Genomic DNA, 22,108 nt, shown 5'->3' with positions numbered 1-22,108 from the left:
CTACCACTCTCCGCCGACCATCCAAACTTCTGTAGATATTGTGTAGATATTTTTCTGTTTAGTGATTAGATAGTGGCAGTTATTGGTGACTGCCAAAGGGTGGACTGTCAAAGTTGAAAAAGATTGCAGTACACACATCACGTACAAAATACACACAGATGGCCTCCCTGTGTGCACTTGTTCTGTCGTGCGTGCGCATATCTGCAACTTGCATATGGTCGCTCCCGCGGTCCCGCGTATTAGCGCGTGGTATGAGTGTTTACAGTAGAGTTTGTGAACGCACAGAAGGCTATCAAAACACATTACATATTTAATCCAAATAGTGCACAATGTACACATAGCCTCCCTGCACCACATCAGCAAGTAACAACAGTTTAAATGGTTTCAGAACAAAGGGATTCACCTTTACAGAATAGGAGGGGACAGAACTAGGTTATAAGGTGGTGTTTGGTATCCAGCTGAAGAGTATTTTATGGGTAACATTCCGGTGTTGGTTTGAGAAAGATCGCATGTTCCTGCGGATAGTTATGTGCAGGAGCAGAAAATAGATATAAACTGTATTTACTGTACATTGTGTATGCGGCGGGAATCCAGAGGAGACCATCCACAAGAGCAGTTGGGAAAGACATCGCCTACCTATTCAAACCGACCTATGACCTCTCCTGTACTGCAAATGTGCATTCCTGTGTCCAATGGACAAAGAGATTACAGTATCTATTGTATTGCTTTTTGGAAGAATTGTATAAAGAGAGCTGCTGCAGGCCTGGTAAGACACAAGACTCACAAAGTTATTTATCAGATGACCGAGGACCGGCCGGGTTGTGCAAGCTTGTCCACTCACGTATGTACCATTGAATGTAGCCATTTACTCTGTTATATTGTATTGTATTATTTGTATTGTAACCCCCTTTCAGCAATAATCCACTGTGGTGTCGGAACCCAGCGGTAAAATCACAATTGGTGTTGTGTCTTCATTGCCCTGCTAAGGTTTAAAGTGTATTATCATTGCATTGCATTGCTGTAAAAGGTTTAAAGTGTATCTCTGGGTGTGTACGCGCTGTGAGTACTTTGTACCGTCAGCACGACACTTGAAATCCGTACACAGAACGGGACTTTGTACGCTAATAGCGTACAAAGTACGTAGAGTGTGTATTAAGTACAGCGGCAGCAGCGGCTCCATGGTAAAGTGTATTTAAGGTGTGCTTTATGGTATAGCTTTCATTCCTAAGGATAAATCAGCATTATCACAGTGCACAAACCAGACTGTCATTTCCTGAATCCTGTAGGTCAGCCGGAGGAGAAGCAAGTGGGATGTTGCTGGCTGCAGTACAAGGTTGCGCTCAACAGCAGCATATGTGAGGCCATTGCAGTAACTGAGCTACCTATTATTGTTCTGTCTTATAGTTCCCACCTCAGCCTGTGATCACAGGGACTGTGGACTACAGGAGTTTGATATGTCTCTTCACTTACAGCTCAAGGTCCCCTGCATCACATGTCGCCTGTACAGATAATTATATGAGATCATATTCTTCCTTTTGTACTCAGGTGTTAGGGGCCAACAGGGGGCATGAGAGAAATGTGAGAGTGATGGGGGATGTTAGGGAGACTGGGGGGCAAACAAGGGGCAGGAGGGGAAGCAGGGTGATAGGGGGATGTCAGGGAAAACTCTGGGGGGCAAACAGGGTACTGTATGTGCTGAAGCAGGGTAATGATCACTGTACATCACACATAATAAATAAACAGTTAATAAGAGGTCAGTGAGACAGCTTAGTAGCCGCGAGGGAGAATGCTTAGGAGGGGTCAGGGTGCAGGTGTAAGTAGAGTGACCATATTATCCCTTTTACCTGGGACACTCATGGATTACATGTAATCCATGAGCATCCCAGGTAAAAGGGATAATATGGTCATCCTAGTATAAGAGAGGGAAGTAGGGAGTGAGAGGTGCAGGAGAGAGAGAGAGAGAGAGAAACTGTCTGAAAGGGTGCAGTTGGTGAAAGTAAATTGAGATGAGAGGCGCAGGGGCTAAAAGGGTAGCAGGGAGTGGGAGGTGCAAGGGGTAAGTTAGAGAGAGAGAGAGAAGCAGGTGCTCAGACACAGAGAGCATGTGGGGAGTGAGAGAGGGTTACCTGGGATAAGAGATACACTGTAAATAAAATATTTGACACACACATACACAAACATGGAGATATCTGCAATTATTCCCCTTACATGTGTAAGCGTCACTGGTACAGGGGGCGTTACGTGTGTAAGCGTCATTGGTACAGGGGGCATTACGTGTGTAAGCGACAATGGTACAGGGGGAGTTACGTGTGTAAGTGTCACTGGTACAGGGGGCATTACGTGTGTAAGCATCACTGGTACAGGGGGGCGTTATGTGTGTAAGCGTCACTGTTACAGGGGCGTTACGTGTGTAAGCATCACTGGTACAAGGGGCGTTGTGTGTAAGCGTCACTGGTACAGGGGCATTACGTGTGTAAGCATCACTGGTACAGGGGTTTCTACGTGTGTAAGCATCACTGGTACAGTGAGCATTGTGTGTAAGCGTCACTGGTACAGGGGTATTACGTGTGTAAGCATCACTGGTACAGGGGGCTCTACATGTGTAAGCATCACTGGTACAGGGGGCGTTACATGTTTAAGCGTCACTGGTAAAGGGGGTGTTACGTGTGTAAGCGGCACTACTGCAGGGAGCATGTGTGTATGTGTCACTGCTACAGGGGGCGTTATCTGCGCTGTCCCTTTGTAAAGTATGGGAGGTCGCAAATTTATAATTTGTAGGAAGGCGCCGAACACCCTAGCACCAGCCCTGCCCACAGTGGTAGTGCTTCTTAAGCAATGTCCACTGTATTGGTAGTGCCCACAGTAGTAGTGCCTCATATATAGAGCCCATAGTAGTGGTGCCCCTTATGCAATGCCTGCAGTAGTAGTGCCCCTTATGTCCCCAGGAATGATGCCCTTTATAAAGTGCCCCCTTTACATTGCCCTCATTAGTAGTGTCCCCTTAGTAATGCCCTTAATGGTAATGCCCCTGTGTAGCATTGCCCTCAGTAGTATGTCACCTGTAGTAATGCCCCCAGTTGTTTAGCTCCCTGTAGTTTAGCCCCAGTAGTTATGCCCCTGGTGTTAATGCTTCTGCAGTTATGACCCCAGTAGTTTACCTCCCCCTTTAGTTTAGCCTCCCAATGGTAATGCCCCCAGTAGTTTAGCCCTCATGTAGTTTGCCCCATGTAGTTTAGCCCCCAGTGGTAATACCCCCTGTAGTTTAGCCCCTGCAATTATGCCCCCAGTAGTTTAGCCCCACAGTTGTAATGCCCCCAGTAGTTTAGCCCCATGTAGTTTGCCCCCATTAGTAATGCCCCCAGTAGTTTGCACCATTGTAGTTTATCCCCCAGTAGTAATGCCCCCTTGTAGTTTACCCCCCAAGTAGTAATGCCCCCAGTAGTTTAGCCCCTGTAGTTATGCCCCCTATAGTTTGCCCCCAGTAGTAAGGCACCTGTAGTTATGCCCCCCCATAGTTTGCCCCCAGTAGTAATGCCCTGCAGTAGTTTGCCCCCAGTAGATGCGGTGCTAATACATTCACACATATGAAAAAAATAACAAAATACACCATACTCACCAAGCCCCGCTCCCGTGTCCGATTGCTGTGATCCTTTCCAGCGTCCGCTCCTCGGCACTATGGGAGAGACGTCATGACATCTCTCCCATAGCACGCACTGACAGAGCCGGAAGCCAGAGCTCAGTAGTGAGCTCCTGCATCCAGCTTCCATTGTTGAGAGAGAGCTGGGCGCCCGCTGGTAACGCAATCTCAGCGGGCACCCGGCATCTTCCTGCGGCACCGGGCACACATCGGGTTAGGTGAGCCGGAGGAGGCGGAACTGCGTTCCATCTCCAAGTGGTACTGATGGAACACAGTTCCGCCCCATTTGTGCTCACTATAATATATATATATATATATTTATATATATATACTCCTCCACTGGCGGCACTCCAAGGCTATGAAAAAATGACAACAGTCGGCTGTTTTGGGCAACGTTTCAGCGCCGTTCAGCGCTTTTATCAAGCCTAATGGCTTGATAAAAGCGCTGAACGGCGCTGAAACGTTGCCCAAAACAGCCGACTGTTGTCATTTTTTCATAGTCTTGGAGTGCCGCCAGTGGAGGAGTGTATTGCATGCAGCCTTATGGCTGTTATGTGGAAGGCACCGGGCGCAATAATTTAGCAGATGTCAGCGGAGTGCCGGAGTTGGAGAAACATATATATATATATATATATATATATAATTATTATGATCATTATTATTATCCTTTATTTATATGGCGCCACAAGGGATCCGCAGCACCCATTACACAGTACATAATCAAATGAGCAAACAAGAAAACAGCACTTACAGTTCAAGACAATATAGGACAGGTATAGAAAACCTGGGGTTAGGTGCCATTAAAGGGACTAAGGAGTATAAGATTGTGTAAGTAAGAAAAGGAAAGGCACATAAGGAAAGAATTCCCTGCTCTTGCAAGCTTACAATCTAAAAGGTGAGGTGCTAACAGACCGGGGTGACACAGAAGGGGTAGACAGTGAGGAGGAGAGTTGGCTGAGTTTGGTGAAGAAGTGGATCTTGAGAGCCCGTTTGAAGTTTTGTAGAGAGGTGGAGAGTCGGATGGGGAGCGGTAGAACATTCCAGAGGTAGGGAGCAAAACATGCAAAATCTTGTAGTTAGGAGTGGGAGGAGGTAATCAGTTGGCAGGAGAGACGGCGTGCATTAGCAGAGCGTAGAGAATGGGTGGGAATGTAAAGAGAGATAAGGTCAAATATGTAAGAATGAAAAGAGTGGGTGAGGGCTTTGTGGGTGAGTGTGAGAAGCTTGAATTGGATTCTGAATGGGAAGGTTAGCCAGTGAAGGTCCTGCAAGAGAGTGGATGTGGATGTAGTACGTTTGGTGAGGAAGAAAAGATGGGCATCAGCATAGACTGGAGTGAAGAGAGATATTTTTGAGGGAGGTCAGATAGGAGGAGATTGCAGTAGTCCAATCTGGAGATGACCAGTGAGTGTATGAGGGTTTTAGTAGCATCCTGGGTGAGAAAGGGTCTGAGCCTGGAGATGTTTTTAAGATGGACATGGCAGGTTTGTGAGAGGTACTGAATGTGTGGCTTGAAGGAGAGGGAGGAGTCAATGATTACTCCAAGACATCGCACTTGGAAGCTAGATAGTTGCGTCATCAATGGATAATGTAATTGTGGGAGGTAAGGTTATGCGGGATGGAGAAAAGATGATCAGCTCAGTCTTAGACATGTTAAGTTTATGAAAGTGCTGGGACATCCAGGAGGAGAAAGCAGAGAGACAGCCAGAGATACGAGTGAGGAGAGCAGGGGAGAGGTCAGGTGAGGATAGGTAGATTTGAGTATAATCAGTGTAGAAATTATATTTTAAGTCAAAAGAGCTAATGAGCTCACCTAATGAGGATGTGTAGAGAGAGAAAAGGAGAGGCCCAAGAACAGATCCTTGGGGGCACCTACTGGAAGAGGAAGTGAGGGTGAGGTGGAGTCATGAGAGGAGACAGAGAAGGAATGGTCAGAAAGGTAGGAGGACAGCCAGGAGAGAGCAGTATCATGCAAACCAAGTGAGTAAAGGATTTGCAGGAAGAGAGGGTGGTCTACAGTGTCAAATGCAGCTGAGACGTCAAGGAGAATAAGCAGAGGGTAGTGGCCCCTGGATTTATCAGCAAGGAGGTCATTGAGACTTTTGTGAGGGCAGTTTCAGTGGAGTGCTGAGGATGGAAACTGGACTGGAAAGGGTCAAGCAGTGAGTGGAAAAAAAGAAAGACAGTGAGGCGGTTGTAAACAATATGCTCAAGGAGTTTGGAGGCAAAAGAGAGATGAGAGATGGGTAGATAGTTAGAGAGATTGGATAGGTTGTATCAAGGATAGGTTTTTTAAGAAAAGGGGAGACAAGTGCATGCTTGAAGGCAGAAGGGACAGTGCCTGATGAGAGTGAGAGATTGAGTAGATGGGAACAGGCAGAAGAAGAGAGGAAATGGAGAAGATGGGAGGGAATAGGGTCAAGTGGGGAGGTGGAGGGGGGTGCAGACCGGATGAGGACGATGACTTCCTCTCCAGCTACAGGGAAGAACAATGTCAGAGTTGGTAAGAGGGAAGGAGAGGGGGGGTCGGGAAATGGGGGAGGGGGGTTGCTCAGATTCTGGTGGGATGTTATGTCCTGACGAATAGAGTGAATTTTGAATGTGAAGTAGGTGACTAAATCAAGAGCAGAAAGTGAAGAGGGGAGTTGAGGCGGGGGTTGGCAGAGGAGCGAGTTGACAGTGGCAAAGAGGCGCCGTTGGTTTGAGGATTGGGAGTAGATGAGGTTTTTTAAGTAATATTGTTTACAGAGGGTAAGGGCAGCAAATTAGGATGAGAGCATAAATTTGTAGTGGAGTAAGTTGGCCGTGATTTCCTCCACTTTCTCTCAGCAGTACGTGAGCATTTTTGCAGATATCTGGTGCATTTGGTATTCCAGGGTTGAGGTTTCGATCTGTGAGGGTGAACAGTGGTTGGTGGAGTTAAGAGCAGAGGTAAGGAATAAGGAATGCATTGTATAGGGTAGTAGCTTGTTCAGGGCAGGAAAGAGAGAGAATAGTAGAGAGCAACGAGTCAAACAGGGAAGTGATGTCAATAGCCTCAATGCTACTCTTTGTGATGGTAGTCTTTGGTGGTAAAAATGGAGTTGCAGTTATAGGTAGGTCAATAGTGAGCAGGTGATGGTCAGAGAGGGGGAACGGGGAGTTGGAGAAATCAGTAAGATCATAGCGGTGAGTGAAGACCAGATCCAGTGAGCTTCCACTCACGTGGAAGGGAGAGGAGATCCACTGGGAGAGACCAAGAGAAGAGGTAAGTTTAAGGAGTTTAGAGGCAGGTGATTTTGTGGGGTTATCTATAGGGATGTTAAAATCACCTAGGATAATGGAGGGAATGTCAGGAGAGAGGAAATGAGGAAGCCAGGAAGCAAAGTTGTCAAGGAATTTGGAGGGCATGCCAGGGGGGCGGTAAATGACAGCTACTCGAAGATGAACAGGTTGGAGAGGTGTATGGCATGGACATCAAATGTAGAGAATGTAAGGGATGGTTCTGGTCGTTTGAGTTGGTATGAGTAGCTAGAGGCTAGTAGGAGCTCAACATTACCACCCAAGTCGGGGTGTGTGAGAATGTGAGATCTGCCGCAGAGAGAGCAGCAGGAGAAACTGTGTCAGGGGGTAATCCAAGTTTCAGTGATGGCTAGGAAATGCAAGGAATTTGAGATAAAAAGGTCATGGGTGGGAACCAGTTTGTTACAGACAGATCTGGCATTCCAGAGAGCACAGGAAAGAGGGAGAGAGTCTGCGGAAGTGATGTGAATGAGATTATCAGGGTGGCTGTAGCAATTAGGTGAGATTGATTAAGAAGACAGGGATACAGAGGGTGTAGTGAGGGTGCTGGCTCCTGAGCTAGAAAAGGACACTGCAGCAGTTGAGCATGGAGGGAGTAAAGTGTGGTACATATGGATATGAGGTGAGGTAGAGAGAGGAGGGAGGGAGCAGGGTAGAGTGGTGGATGATTAGGCGCATGGTAGGGTAAAGGTGAATGACAGTGTGATGTCAGGGGAGGATTGGAAGTAAGTCAGTGGAGTGGATAGGAGATAAAGGAGGGGAAAGAGAAGGAAATGTTGGAGACTGTGGGAGAAGGATAGAGGTGGGAGCATGGGACAGAGAAAAGAATAGGGCAGACAAGGAGAGTTGGGGGTGATAGTGACAGGCTAGACATGCTGTAGTTTGGATGAGGTAAATAGTAAGATAAATTTGGAAATGGGAGTGGTGATTATAAAATGAACAGAGCAGTAGAAATGCAGAAATGCAGGTGAAAATAAAGTGTTGGAAGTGTTCAGTGGCATTAAAATTTGGTTACAGCAGAAAGTTTAAGTAGTTGCAGAAATTGAAGTTTAAGGAGGTGTTAGAAATGAGAGAACATGAGAGGGTAAGCAAAAAGCAAAGGTAATTCAGACTGGATTTGCAAGTGTGTAAAGAAAATTATATAGGTTCAGCATGTGCATGAAGATGTTTGTGAATACTGCAATTAAATATACAAGTAACCGAAGGATAAACTAAAAATTATAAGTTCTACAAAAACATGGAAATACAGTACTTATTGTCCAGGTTACACAGACAGGAGTTGTTAGGTGTGATGAGAAGGTGAACTCACAATTGTGCCAATGAAGATCTTTGTGATCCTGATTATGGATGGAAACTTGATCTTACATATGTTCCTTTCTGCAAATGGGTTCCATAGTGTTCACAGATTGAAGGTTGGAGGGTGATCAATTTGCATATACAGTTGATATTGATAAGTAGTTCATCTGTTATTTGTGTTGTTAGATGTTTTCTTTCTATTTTCGTCCAGTTTAAGTCCAGGTTAAGTCCAGGCTTTGATATTAAAATTATATATATATTTATATATATCATACCTCCCAACATGACCCTCTCCAGGAGGGACAGAATGCTCTGTTCCTGGACTTCCCTCTTAATGTATGATTGCCATCACCTGTGCTGAAACATCTTTCTTATCCATTAACCTGTTCAGAACAGGTGCCGGCAATCATACATTAAGAGAAAAGTCCAGATGCAGAGCATTGTGTCCCTCCTGGAGAGGGTCATGTTGGGAAGTATGCTATATATATATATATATATATATATGCAACAATAGAAGAACTGGTGCCAAGGGGTCGTATCAACTCCCACTTTTAAACCTTAACTAGTTAAAACCTATTTTAAAGCACAGAAATAAAGAACAGAGGATGAAAGCTCAATTAATTCTATTTCAGCATGCGAAGAAGAGTGTCACGATCTGGGTAATTTCTCATCTGTATTTACCTTCCAAATGACTCCTGAGACTGTCCCAGCGTTCCAAGTCTGGATTCCATCTGCACTGTCTGCGTGCAGCATGCTGCATCCCATTGCCTCAAGTCTCTTCATTGTGATTCTGGCAGCATCATGGTTAAAACTCACATGCAAGTTACAAACAGTCTTTCCCTCCAAAATCAAACATGGGCACAGCCATGTTTGTTTACATCACATGTTACTTTTCAGCATATCAGCTGCACTCTGGTCTCTGCCTAATTATCCAGTAGCTGCACTCTGGACTCTGCTTAATTGCCCAGCCAAAACCTGCTACCCAGCTGGGATAAATATCCTGCATTAAGGCTGCTTAGGTGTCAGTGCTTTGGCTGTCAAACCCAGTGATACAAGTCTCTCTTGCTTGTGCTTGTTCTGCTATTGTTCCAGATATTCCAACTCCTGTGTTCAGCTCCACTAGAGACCCACACCAGCTACCACTTTGCGGTGCAGCCTGACTCTGCAGTGTCCTAGCATTGCATCCTGCGACCAGCAGCTCCCCGACACGGCTTCCAGCTTCCAGCGGTGCTCTGTCTCCAGTAACCATTAGTGTTCCACCATTGATCTCCAGTAACCATCGGTGCTCCGCCATTGATCTCCAGTAACCATCGGTGCTCTGCCATCGATCTCCAGTAACCATCGGTGCTTCACCATCGATCTCCAGTCACCATCAGTGTTCCGTCATCGATCTATAGCTACATTGGTGTTCCGCCATCGATCTCCAGCACCATCGGTGTTTCGCCATCTTTCTCTAGCTTCATCTGTGTTCTGCCATCGATCTCTAGCACCATTGGTGTTTCACCATTTGCCTTCTGCAACATCAGTGTTCCAGTACCTTGCCACAGTTCACCATCGGTGCTCCCATCATCGAACTTTCTCATCATCGGTGAGTTCCGTAGCACCCTCACCACCTGGGCTGGTTCCACCCAGCATCCTCGGTAGTTCATAGGTGCTCACCTCATTCCCGTGTAGCATCAGTACCTCCAGCTTCCAGTGTGTCATCTGCTGGTCAGTTCCTATTTTATTCCGTTTATTCAGCGAATGGACTTACCATCTCCAGGTCTTCCAAAACTATATTGTGTTGATACCACACCTAGCAGCATCCTAACCACTGCTGCATTCTAGGAACTGTGTACTACTTCTATGTTATTAGTTCATATTGCTGAGCACTGCTATTCCTACCAACTGCCGATGTATAATCTGAACTGTGCTTAATAAAACACATTGATTTTACACTGCTGTCTTGGTCATGCCTTCGGGTATCGGTGCTACAAGGTTCCCTGCATATCAAAGAACCCTATACTGCCTCCCAGGTTCACGTACACCTCAGCCCCTACAACTGAGGCTTCCCCTAGTCAGCACCAGCCCTCAGTTGTGACAGTAAGCACTGACCTAATGGATCCGGCCGGAGACCAGGTCCAAGTGACTAGCCCGATACAACAACTTGTAGCCCACCTAGAACATCAGGAGGCTGCACAGTGCCATATGATTCGCTGTCTCCAGGACCTCTCCTCTCGGCTCGATGGGATACAAATGACCCTCCGTGGTTCAGAGGCGTCCAGTGTTCTGACTACAGTACCTATTGAATGCTTTAGCCTTCCGGTTCAAGACAATGCATCTCCTCGCCAGTCAAAAATTTCTCTGGTTGACTCCATTTCAGTTCCTACGAGTGACTTCCAAGCTTCAAGTACGCAGAACTCATCCAAGGCTCCATCTCCTGACTACTTCGATGGAGATCTGGAACAATATCATGCATTGGTGAATCAATACCTTGCCGTCATGGAGTCAAATTTATCATTTGATATTACTCCTGTTAATATTGTAAAATACCTTCTCCTGTCTTTTAGAGGCGAGGCTCTAGAATGGGCAAATTCACTTATTGAGTCAAAGGATTCTATACTTCAGGACTTGTTGACCTTCCGTGATGCTGTAATTAAAAAGTTTACTCCAAAAAAATTGAATTCAACTTCTCCAAAGAGAATCTCTAGTTTTCTACCCTCATCCAAGCACCATCCATCTTATTCTCCTGGGAACAATTCTAACGTTCTTACTCATTGGCATCATGATGTTCTGGCTGCCATGCCAGAAGTTGAGAGAAATTTACAAATTACACCTGATACTCCTCTTCAGGTATCTGATTCAAGAGAACTCTCTGACATTTTTGTGAAAGACATTCCTGTTGAGGGGATGATCTCCTCTGTTCATCATTCCCGGTCCTCCCTGTTCCCTGCCGATTATAAACTGTTAGAACAGTTACAAGACCTTCTCTCTAGCATTGTTCCAATTATTTCAAAGTGTCTCAGTGATACTCCTAATATCTCTGCTCCCATCTCCATGAAAGCCTTCCCACAGTCTGCTGAGAACAAAGATGCGACAGCTGCCAATTTCCCTATGTCTAAGTCATTCCCCCTTACACCAAGTAAAGATATGTTCCGGAGTAAGCCGCGGTCTAGACTTTCTGACGAGGAATGCGGGCGTCGCATGCAGTTCCTACTTTGTTTCTACTGTGGGGGTTCTGATCACTTTATTAAAGACTGTTCTCTCCATAAGCCAAGGAAGTGTGTTAGATCTCCACTTCACAGCATTCATAATTACAAACCTTTATAGTAATGTAATATACCCTGCACCGAGACCAAATAATTTATAAATATTACAAAAACCAGCTACCCAATAATTTTTCCCTTGATAATTCGGGATTATTCGGCTGGAGGTGCTCCAACAATCATGTTTAAACCTTATAAACAAACAGAGACCGGCAGAAGCTGGAGAAAGACAGGGATTGCCTTTTTTGGAGCACTCTTTTAGATAATTTAAATTCAAATTGATATGATTAGTATTTTAAAACGTAACCTTTAATATTACTCTTTAAAATAAAGGGGGGTGAAAATTAATTCACAACTATCATAAATATTGTCTAGTATCCCCCCAAAAAAATTATTATTAATTGATAAATCCATATATGGCTGTCTTAACAATTCAATAAATTTCCAGTCAAGCTATAATAGCAACTCAGAAACGAAGGTTTCAATTGCATGGTGCTGCGCTAATTACCTAAGCGCCTGTGATACTCTAATATACACTGCTGTTCACTGACCTGAATCCAGAAATAAAGGTTGAACTGTCAAGCGCCGTGCTGGTCATCAGAGCGCTTGTGAAACTCTAATATACTCACTAGCCCAGCACGATAGGTATTAAACAATTATGCACAGTGCCGCGCCTATAATTAGTGAGAACGGACTGCCTATAGATTGTTTACTATAAGCATTACAAGAATGGTTACATTTGTATCAGGTGCCAGATAGTGATGAGCGGGTTCGGTTCCTCGGAATCCGAACCCGCCCGAACTTCACCTTTTTTTTACACGGGTCCGAGCGACTCGGATCCTCCCGCCTTGCTCGGTTAACCCGAGCGCGCTCGAACGTCATCATCCCGCTGTCGGATTCTCGCGAGACTCGGATTCTATATAAGGAGCCGCGCGTCGCCGCCATTTTCACACGTGCATTGAGATTGATAGGGAGAGGACGTGGCTGGCGTCCTCTCCGTTGTATTAGAAAAAAAAAACTGAGTGACTTAGTTTTAATTGTGGGGAGGATTGGGGACGGGGAGCAGCTGTTAGGGAGTACAGTGCAGGGTTTTGAGTTTAATCCGTTGTTTCTCTGCCTGAAAAAAATCGCTCCACCATATATGTGCTCACTCAGTGTGCTGCACTGCTGCATGATATATCTGTGCTGAGTGCACTGCTCACACTGCCTAATTGTGGGGACTGGGGAGCAGTTATAGCAGGAGTACAGTGCACAGTTTTGCTGACAGTGACCACCAGTCCAGTATACGTTTGTCTGCCTGAAAAACACTGTGGTGTTTTTTTTTTTCTTTCTTCATGCTAGTTTGTTAATAGCAGTCTGCTGACAGTGTCCACCAGGTCCGACCGTTATACAGTATATTATATATATAATTAAGCACTAAGCAGCAGTACGGTAGGTCACGGCTGTACCTACCTCTGTGTCGTCAGTGCACTCGTCGTCCATAAGTATAAGTAATACTATACTATCCATCCATCTACATTGTATACCTGTGGTGTTTTTTTTTTCTTTCTTCATACTAGTTTGTTTAGCAGTCTGCTGACACTGTCCACCAGGTCCGTTATACAGTATATTATATTTATATATAAGCACTAAGCAGCAGTACGGTAGGCCACGGCTGTACCTACCTCTGTGTCGTCAGTGCACTCGTCGTCCATAAGTATAAGTAATACTATATTATCCATCCAACTACATTGTATACCTGTGGTGTTTTTTTTTCCTTTCTTCATACTAGTTTAGCAGTCTGCTGACACTGTCCACCAGGTCCGTTATACAGTATATTATATTTATATATAAGCACTAAGCAGCAGTACGGTAGGCCACGGCTGTACCTACCTCTGTGTCGTCAGTGCACTTGTCGTCCATAAGTATAAGTAATACTATACTATCCATCCATCTACATTGTATACCTGTGGTGGTTTTTTTTTCTTTCTTCATACTAGTTTAGCAGTCTGCTGACACTGTCCACCAGGTCCGTTATACAGTATATTATATTTATATATAAGCACTAAGCAGCAGTACGGTAGGCCACGGCTGTACCTACCTCTGTGTCGTCAGTGCACTCGTCGTCCATAAGTATAAGTAATACTATACTATCCATCCATCTACATTGTATACCTGTGGTGTTTTTTTTTTCTTTATTCATACTAGTTTGTTTAGCAGTCTGCTGACAGTGTCCACCAGGTCCGTTATATAGTTTATCATATATATAAGCACTAAGCAGCAGTACGGTAGGCCACGGCTGTACCTACCTCTGTGTCGTCAGTGCACTCGTCGTCCATAAGTATAAGTAATACTATACTATCCATCCATCTACATTGTATACCTGTGGTGGTTTTTTTTTTCTTTCTTCATACTAGTTTGTTTAGCAGTCTGCTGACACTGTCCACCAGGTCCGTTATACAGTATATTATATTTATATATAAGCACTAAGCAGCAGTACGGTAGGCCACGGCTGTACCTACCTCTGTGTCGTCAGTGCACTCGTCGTCCATAAGTATAAGTAATACTATACTATCCATCCATCTACATTGTATACCTGTGGTGTTTTTTTTTTCTTTCTTCATACTAGTTTAGCAGTCTGCTGACACTGTCCACCAGGTCCGTTATACAGTATATTATATTTATATATAAGCACTAAGCAGCAGTACGGTAGGCCACGGCTGTACCTACCTCTGTGTTGTCAGTGCACTCGTCGTCCATAAGTATAAGTAATACTATACTATCCATCCATCTACATTGTATACCTGTGGTGGCTTTTAGTTGTGCGTAAAATATGGAGAACAAAAATGTGGAGGTTAAAAAAATAGGGAAAGATCAAGATCCACTTCCACCTCGTGCTGAAGCTGCTGCCACTAGTCATGGCCGAGACGATGAAATGCCATCAACGTCGTCTGCCAAGGCCGATGCCCAATGTCATAGTACAGAGCATGTAAAATCCAAAACACAAAAGATCAGTAAAAAAATGACCCAAAAATCAAAATTAAAAGCGTCTGAGGAGAAGCGTAAACTTGCCAATATGCCATTTACGACACGGAGTGGCAAGGAACGGCTGAGGCCCTGGCCTATGTTCATGGCTAGTGGTTCAGCTTCACATGAGGATGGAAGCACTCATCCTCTCGCTAGAAAAAAGAAAAGACTTGCGGCAAAAGCACAGCAAAGAACTGTGCGTTCTTCGAAATCCCAAATCCCAAAGGAGAGTCCAATTGTGTCGGTTGCAATGCCTGACCTTCCCAACACTGGACGGGAAGAGCTTGCGCCTTCCACCATTTGCACGCCCCCTGCAAGTGTTGAAAGGAGCACCCGCAGTCCAGTTCCTGACAGTGAAATTGAAGATGTCAGTGTTGAAGTACACCAGGATGAGGATATGGGTGTTGCTGGCGCTGGGGAGGAAATTGACAAGGAGGATTCTGATGGTGAGGTGGTTTGTTTAAGTCAGGCACCCGGGGAGACACCTGTTGTCCATGGGAGGAATATGGCCATTGACATGCCTGGTGAAAATACCAAAAAAATCAGCTCTTCAGTGTGGAAGTATTTCAACAGAAATGCGGACTACAGGTGTCAAGCCGTGTGTTGCCTTTGTCAAGCTGTAATAAGTAGGGGTAAGGACGTTAACCACCTCGGAACATCCTCCCTTATATGTCACCTGCAGCGCATTCATAATAAGTCAGTGACAAGTTCAAAAACTTTGGGCGACAGCGGAAGCAGTCCACTGACCAGTAAATCCCTTCCTCTTGTAACCAAGCTCGCGCAAACCACACCACCAACTCCCTCAGTGTCAATTTCCTCCTTACCCAGGAAAGCCAATAGTCCTGCAGGCCATGTCACTGGCAAGTCTGACGAGTCCTCTCCTGCCTGGGATTCCTCCGATGCATCCTTGAGTGTAACGCCTACTGCTGCTGGCGCTGCTGTTGTTGCTGCTGGGAGTCGATCGTCATCCCAGAGGGGAAGTCGGAAGACCACTTGTACTACTTCCAGTAAGCAATTGACTGTCCAACAGTCCTTTGCGAGGAAGATGAAATATCACAGCAGTCATCCTGTTGCAAAGCGGATAACTGAGGCCTTGACAACTATGTTGGTGTTAGACGTGTGTCCGGTATCCGCCGTTAGTTCACAGGGAACTAGACAATTTCTTAAGGTAGTGTGCCCCCGTTACCAAATACCAACTAGGTTCCACTTCTCTAGGCAGGCGATACCGAGAATGTACACGGACGTCAGAAAAAGACTCCACAGTGTCCTAAAAAATGCAGTTGTACCCAATGTCCACTTAACCACGGACATGTGGACAAGTGGAGCAGGGCAGACTCAGGACTACATGACTGTGACAGCCCACTGGGTAGATGTATTGCCTCCCGCTGCAAGAACAGCAGCGGCGGCACCAGTAGCAGCATCTCGCAAACGCCAACTCTTTCCTAGCTAGGCTACGCTTTGTATCACCGCTTTCCAGAATACGCACACAGCTGAAAACCTCTTACGGCAACTGAGGAAGATCATCGCAGAATGGCTTACCCCAATTGGACTCTCCTGGGGATTTGTGGCATCGGACAACGCCAGCAATATTGTGCATGCATTACATCTGGGCAAATTCCAGCACGTCCCATGTTTTGCACATACCTTGAATTTGGTGGTGCAGAATTATTTAAAAAACGACAGGGGCGTGCAAGAGATGCTGTCGGTGGCCAGAAGAATTGCGGGCCACTTTCGGCGTGCAGGCACCGCGTACAGAAGACTGGAGCACCACCAAAAAAACCTGAACCTGCCCTGCCATCATCTGAAGCAAGAGGTGGTAACGAGGTGGAATTCAACCCTCTATATGCTTCAGAGGATGGAGGAGCAGCAAAAGGCCATTCAAGCCTATACATCTGCCCACGATATAGGCAAAGGAGGTGGAATGCACCTGTCTCAAGCGCAGTGGAGAATGATTTCAGCGTTGAGCAAGGTTCTGCTGCCATTTGAACTTGCCAGACGTGAAGTCAGTTCAGACACTGCCAGCCTGAGTCAGGTCATTCCCCTCATCAGGCTTTTGCAGAAGAAGCTGGAGGCATTGAAGGAGGAGCTAAAACAGAGCGATTCCGCTAGGCATGTGGGACTTGTGGATGGAGCCCTTCATTCGCTTAACCAGGATTCACATGTGGTCAATCTGTTGAAATCAGAGCACTACATTTTGGCCACCGTGCTCGATCCTAGATTTAAAACCTACGTTGGATCTCTCTTTCCGGCAGACACAAGTCTGCAGGGGTTCAAAGAACTGCTGGTGAGAAAATTGTCAAGTCAAGCGGAACGCGACCTGTCAACATCTCCTCCTTCACATTCTCCCGCAACTGGGGGTGCGAGGAAAAGGCTACGTATTCCGAGCCCACCCGTTGGCGGTGATGTAGGGCAGTCTGGAGCGACTGCTGATGCTGACATCTGGTCCGGACTGAAGGACCTGCCAACGATTACTGACATGTTGTCTACTGTCACTGCATATGATTCTCTCACCATTGAAAGAATGGTGGATGATTATATGAGTGACCGCATCCAAGTAGGCACGTCAGACAGTCCGTACGTATACTGGCAGGGAAAAGAGGCAATTTGGAGGCCCTTGCACAAACTGGCGTTATTCTACCTAAGTTGCCCTCCCTCCAGTGTGTACTCCGAAAGAGTGTTTAGTGCCGCTGCTCACTTTGTCAGCAATTGGCGTACGAGGCTACTTCCAGAAAATGTGGAGAAGATGATGTTCATTAAAATGAATTATAATCAATTCCTCCGTGGAGACATTCACCAGCAGCAATTGCCTCCAGAAAGTACACGGGGACCTGAGATGGTGGATTCCAGTGGGGACGAATTAATAATCTGTGAGGAGGGGGATGTACACAGTGAAAGGGGTGATGAATCGGACGACGATGATGATGAGGTGGACATCTTGCCTCTGTAGAGCCAGTTTGTGCAAGGAGAGATTGATTGCTTCTTTTTTGGTGGGGGCCCAAACCAACCAGTCATTTCAGTCACAGTCGTGTGGCAGACCCTGTCGCTGAAATGATGGGTTGGTTAAAGTGTGCATGTCCTGTTTATACAACATAAGGGTGGGTGGGAGGGCCCAAGGACAATTCCATCTTGCACCTCTTTTTTCTTTCATTTTTCTTTGCGTCATGTGCTGTTTGGGGAGTATTTTTTGGAAGGGCCATCCTGCCTGACACTGCAGTGCCACTCCTAGATGGGCCAGGTGTTTGTGTCGGCCACTAGGGTCGCTTAGCTTACTCACACAGCTACCTCATTGCGCCTCTTTTTTTTCTTCTTTGCGTCATGTGCTGTTTGGGGAGTATTTTTTGGAAGGGCCATCCTGCCTGACACTGCAGTGCCACTCCTAGATGGGCCAGGTGTTTGTGTCGGCCACTAGGGTCGCTTAGCTTACTCACACAGCTACCTCATTGCGCCTCTTTTTTTTCTTCTTTGCGTCATGTGCTGTTTGGGGAGTAGTTTTTGGAAGGGCCATCCTGCCTGACACTGCAGTGCCACTCCTAGATGGGCCAGGTGTTTGTGTCGGCCACTAGGGTCGCTTAGCTTACTCACACAGCTACCTCATTGCGCCTCTTTTTTTCTTCTTTGCGTCATGTGCTGTTTGGGGAGTATTTTTTGGAAGGGCCATCCTGCGTGACACTGCAGTGCCACTCCTAGATGGGCCAGGTGTTTGTGTCGGCCACTAGGGTCGCTTAGCTTAGCCATCCAGCGACCTCGGTGCAAATTTTAGGACTAAAAATAATATTATGAAGTGTGAGGTGTTCAGAATAGACTGTAAATGAGTGTAAATTATGGTTATTGAGGTTAATAATACTATGGGATCAAAATGACCCCCAAATTCAATGATTTAAGCTGTTTTTTAGGGTTTTTTGAAAAAACACCCGAATCCAAAACACACCCGAATCCGACAAAAAAAATTCAGTGAGGTTTTGCCAAAACGCGTTTGAACCCAAAACACGGCCGCGGAACTGAACCCAAAACCAAAACACAAAACCCGAAAAATGTTTCCGGTGCACATCACTAGTGCCAGAGGTCTCATATTCAAAGACAAGTGAGGAGTGATAATAAATACATTGTCTGTAATCAGAAATAGAGTATCGAGTTGCTGACAATGAAACTGTTGTTCATTAATCTGAACGCAAAAACACAAGTTAAGTTGTCCGGCGTTGCGTTGATTTTCTGTAAATTTCAATATATTTATTAACTCATTTATGATACCAAATGTTATGTTCATGTAAGAATTGTGGCTAATAACATTGAGTTTTTCCATACAGACAAGTTAATGGATTAGAGCTCTATGTAGCACTTATATATGATGTGTTGGACTCAGTAAAGAATTGGATATACTGAGCCCTATGGAAAGGAGCAATGTGATTTATACAACTCATTAGTGGCATTAATGAGCATTATACAATTTGATTATGTCATGTTAGGTTGTTGAATGAGACAATTAAGATATGGGAATCATTTAATATATGTAGAATAAATATTTCTTTCACACCCATAAAAAGTTTTTTTCAACATAATGCTAATTATGTGAAGTGTTAAGATAGCCATACATGGATTTATTGAATTGTTAAGACAGCCATATATGGATTTATCAATTAATAATAAAAATTTTGGTGGGGGATACTAGACAATATTAAAGGTTACATTTTAAAATACTAATCATATCAATTTGAATTTAAATTATCTAAAAGAGTGCTCCAAAAAAGGCAATCCCTGTCTTTCTCCGGCTTCTGCCGGTCTCTGTTTGTTTATAATAATTACAAACCTTCCTATGTGGAATCTTCAGCTTCTTCTGATCCGGTCAGGAACAATAAGAAGGTCGATCAAAGAAAAACCCAATTCTACAATTGGGGTCCTGTGACCGGGTGATTTTCAGTATGCCAGCTGTCAGGTTCCCGGCGCACAGTATACCGGCGCCGGGATCCCGACAGCTGGCATACCAACATTTATTCTTCCTCGTGGGGGTCCATGACCCCCCTGAAGGGAGAATAAAATAGCATGGCGCTCGTAGTGCGGTGAGCGCAGCAAGCCCACAAGGGGCTCATTTGCACTCGCCACACTGTCGGTATGCCGGCGGTCGGGCTCCCGGTGCCGGTATGCTGGTCGCCGGGAGTCCGACCGCAGACATACAATACTACACCCACTGTGACCAGGAGCTCTATTTCCAATTCTGGGAAACAACAGAGATTAAATAAGACTTTCTTCACCAAAGGGAAGTCAAACTCTGCAGCCCAAGAAGTGGCGTTCATTTCTGCAGCCCAAGAAGGGGCGTTCCTTTCTGCAGCCCAAGAAGGGGCATTCATGTCACCAGCCCAATAAGGGGCATTAGTTTCGCAACCCAAGAATGGGCATTCGTGTCTCCAGCACAGGGAGGGGCGTCCGTGTCTTCAGCCCCAGGAGTAGGTTCAGGGGGTTCTGGGTGTGCAGCCCAAGGAGAGTTATCCAATGTCCAAGCTCTTGTAGGGGCATATGAGTCTTCTAGTCAAAAAGGAGTAGCTGATCTGTCAACCCCAGAAGGGGTGCTGGAAATTACAACTGTGAGAGAGGTGTCTGATTCGTCAACCCCAGGAGGGGTCACCACAGTTTCAGACCCAAGGGGAGTGTCCAGAGTTAAGTTTCCAGATGGGAATCTTTGTGCTACAGATGCAGTTATGAACTCCTGTTTGCCATCTCCTGAGTGTGCTACCATGTTGGCTTCTAGCATGACCCAGGTCGGGGAAGGATTAACTGAACACTTGGATTCTACTCATTCCGGTTCTAACTGGATTCTGACTCCTTCAGTTTCAGCTGATTCAACTGTCTCCAGACTCAATCTGGTTCCATCCATCTGTCTGAAGATTCATTCGGTTCCAGCCAATTCCAATATCTATGGTCCCAATCCGGTTCCATCCGTAGGTCCAAAGACTCCTTCAGTTCCAGCTGATTCAACTGTCTCCAGACTCAATCCAGTTCCATCCGTCTGTCTGAAGATTCCTTCGGTTCCAGCCGATTCCAATATCTCTGGACCCAATCCGGTTCCATCTGTAGGTCCAAAGACTCCTTCGGTTCCAGCCGATTCAAATATCTCTGGACCCAATCTGGTTCCATCTGTAGGTCCAAAGTCTCCGCCGGTCTCAGCCGGTTGAAGTTAATCCGGACTCATTCTGGCCCCGTCCATATGTCCGGTTCAGTCTCCTCCGGTTCCAGCCGGTCCAGCAATACTCCAGGACCAACCTGGTCAATCTCCTTTGGTTCCAGCCAATTCAAGTATCCTTGGATCCAATCCAGTCCTACTCTTCCAGCACAAGATTTCTCCAGTTTCAGTCAGTTCAAGATCATCTGGACTCAAACCGATTCCAAGCATTGGTCAGAGTAAAGAACTTATGTCAGCCTGTCCCAATAAAGGACTTCCATTTTCCAGTCTCAAGACTTCCATCTTCCGTCTGTCTCTGTGTCTATTTGCTCATCAACAAGTCCAGGGTCTCCAGCTATCAATCTAATTCAAGAGTCTAAGTCTTTGTCTACAGATCAGTCTGCCAAGTGTTCATCTGAACTTTCCCCATCTGTTTTCTTCAAGGGAGATTTAATCCAATTTCGTGCTCTAGCACGTCAGTACTTTCGGATATTGAGTTAAAATCAACTGATGGCATCACTCCATTTATTGCAATCAAGTATTTCCTTCAAGCTTTCAGGGTCATAGCTTTGGAGTGGGCTACTCCTCTTATTGACTCCAATGATCCAATTCTAACTGATCTCTCTGCTTTCATTGAAGCCGTTCAATGGGAATTTGACCCGAAGACTGACTGTCCGAATCCGTCCATTACAACTCATCCACAGCATCATTACCTGTGCAAGGTCAAGGTATCAAAGACTTCAAAGTTGCCAAGGAAAGAAATACAGCAGAACCAGTTCAAGAACAACGGTCTGCTGATTTAAGATTTGGTTACGTTTCCCTTGATTCTGCTTCTGGTTCATCATGTAGTTCAAAACTCTGTGAAGTGCAGTCTGGCATATCACTTCTCTCCACTAATGTAAATGTTTCCATGCTCACTCTGGACTTGGACTCAGATTCCGAAGGTGAATTTGTTGATGATTGATTGGAAGGGCTATGTCCCTGAGGAGTGCTCCTGGACTAATGCATCGGATGTCCATGTTCCCAAGTTGGTTCAGGCTTTCCACGCCAGATTTCCTCTCAAGCCTAAGAAGTGTCCTGGGTCCACTCCTAAAAGGGGGGGGGGGGTGCTGTCACGATCTGGGTAGTTTCTCATCTGTATTTACCTTCCAAATGCCTCCTGAGACTGTCCCAGCATTCCAAGTCTTAATTCCAACTGCGCTGTCTGCGAGCAGCTCGCTGCATCCCATTGCCTCAAGTCTCTTCTCTTCATTGTGATTCTGGCAGCATCATGGTTAAAACTCACATGCAAGTTACAAACAGTCTTTCCCTCCAAATTCAAGCATGGGTGCAGCCATGTTTGTTTACATCACATGTTATTTTTCAGCATATCAGCTGCACTCTGGTCTCTGCCTAATTATCCAGTAGCTGCACTCTGGACTCTGCTTAATTGCCCAGCCAAAACCTGCTACCCAGCTGGGATAAATATCCTGCATTAAGGCTGCTTAGGTG

Source organism: Pseudophryne corroboree, chromosome 8 (genome assembly GCF_028390025.1).
Source record: "Pseudophryne corroboree isolate aPseCor3 chromosome 8, aPseCor3.hap2, whole genome shotgun sequence".
In the NCBI taxonomy this organism is placed as follows: domain Eukaryota; kingdom Metazoa; phylum Chordata; class Amphibia; order Anura; family Myobatrachidae; genus Pseudophryne; species Pseudophryne corroboree.
Note: the sequence above shows the minus strand (reverse complement) of the source record.